Source organism: Perkinsus marinus (genome assembly GCF_000006405.1).
Source record: "Perkinsus marinus ATCC 50983 genomic scaffold scf_1104296941058, whole genome shotgun sequence".
Lineage (NCBI taxonomy): Eukaryota > Perkinsozoa > Perkinsida > Perkinsidae > Perkinsus > Perkinsus marinus.
This window is the reverse complement of record NW_003212632.1, coordinates 1-1,297: the sequence shown is the minus strand read 5'-3', so window position 1 is coordinate 1,297 and position 1,297 is coordinate 1. Positions and strand designations below refer to the sequence as shown.

The following is a 1,297-nucleotide window of genomic DNA, read 5'->3' as shown; positions in this document are numbered from 1 at the left end:
GTTTGGCAGAGCGATGCATCACCTCGGCTATGAATCTTGAAGCACTCATCGACAGTTTGACCGAGTGGTCTAAGGCGCTGGCTTCAGGCGTCAGTCCGCAAGGGCGTGGGTTCGAATCCCACAGCTGTTAGAAATTTCTTTTCGTGTGATTTGATGAAGAACGCATTCCGCGGAAACGGTTCGAAACCGTTTTTGTGTCATGTCCTATAGTGTAACGCATCTTCTCCGCTATGATTTTTGAAGCACTCATCGACAGTTTGGCCGAGTGGTCTAAGGCGCTGGCTTAAGGCGCCAGTCCGAAAGGGCGTGGGTTCGAACCCCACAGCTGTCAGTCTATATACCTGACTGGTGTTATATTGAGAACCCAGACCTTTTCAGAAGCGAGGTAGTGCAAGACCAAAACCTTTTGATCGATATTGTGCCATCGCACCTCGCAGAATCCGTTCAATCCATTTTTTGTGTCCTCTGGTTTGGCAGAGCGATGCATCACCTCGGCTATGAATCTTGAAGCACTCATCGACAGTTTGGCCGAGTGGTCTAAGGCGCTGGCTTCAGGCGTCAGTCCGCAAGGGCGTGGGTTCGAATTCCACAGCTGTTAGAAATTTCTTTTCGTGTGATTTGATGAAGAACGCATTCCGCGGAAACGGTTCGAAACCGTTTTTGTGTCATGTCCTATAGTGTAACGCATCACCTCGGCTATGAATCCTGAAGCACTCATCGAGAGTTTGGCCGAATGGTCTAAGGCGCTGGCTTAAAGCGCCAGTCCGAAAGGGCGTGGGTTCGAACCCCACAGCTGTCAGTCTATATACCTGACTGGTGTTATATTGAGAACCCAGACCTTTTCAGAAGCGAGGTAGTGCAAGACCAAAACCTTTTGATCGATATTGTGCCATCGCACCTCGCAGAATCCGTTCAATCCATTTTTTGTGTCCTCTGGTTTGGCAGAGCGATGCATCACCTCGGCTATGAATCTTGAAGCACTCATCGACAGTTTGGCCGAGTGGTCTAAGGCGCTGGCTTCAGGCGTCAGTCCGCAAGGGCGTGGGTTCGAATTCCACAGCTGTTAGAAATTTCTTTTCGTGTGATTTGATGAAGAACGCATTCCGCGGAAACGGTTCGAAACCGTTTTTGTGTCATGTCCTATAGTGTAACGCATCACCTCGGCTATGAATCCTGAAGCACTCATCGAGAGTTTGGCCGAGTGGTCTAAGGCGCTGGCTTAACGCGCCAGTCCGAAAGGGCGTGGGTTCGAACCCCACAGCTGTCAGTCTATATACCTGACTGGTGTTGTATTAAA

The 1,297-nt window shown here is 49.9% G+C and overlaps 6 non-coding genes across 6 annotated transcripts; all 6 read left to right on the top strand.

Annotated features, from left to right (window-relative positions):
* Positions 1–50: 50 nt before the first annotated feature.
* Positions 51–130, top strand: Pmar_PMAR020916. The gene has a single exon. It is a non-coding gene; the product is annotated as a tRNA-Leu (tRNA).
* A 121-nt stretch (positions 131–251) lies between these two features.
* On the top strand, positions 252–331 carry Pmar_PMAR020915. Its single transcript has one exon. It is a non-coding gene; the product is annotated as a tRNA-Leu (tRNA).
* A 187-nt stretch (positions 332–518) lies between these two features.
* On the top strand, positions 519–598 carry Pmar_PMAR020914. The gene has a single exon. It is a non-coding gene; the product is annotated as a tRNA-Leu (tRNA).
* Positions 599–719: 121 nt separating this feature from the next.
* On the top strand, positions 720–799 carry Pmar_PMAR020913. The gene has a single exon. It is a non-coding gene; the product is annotated as a tRNA-Phe (tRNA).
* A 187-nt stretch (positions 800–986) lies between these two features.
* On the top strand, positions 987–1,066 carry Pmar_PMAR020912. The gene has a single exon. It is a non-coding gene; the product is annotated as a tRNA-Leu (tRNA).
* A 121-nt stretch (positions 1,067–1,187) lies between these two features.
* Positions 1,188–1,267, top strand: Pmar_PMAR020911. Its single transcript has one exon. It is a non-coding gene; the product is annotated as a tRNA-Val (tRNA).
* The last annotated feature ends 30 nt before the right edge of the window (positions 1,268–1,297 follow it).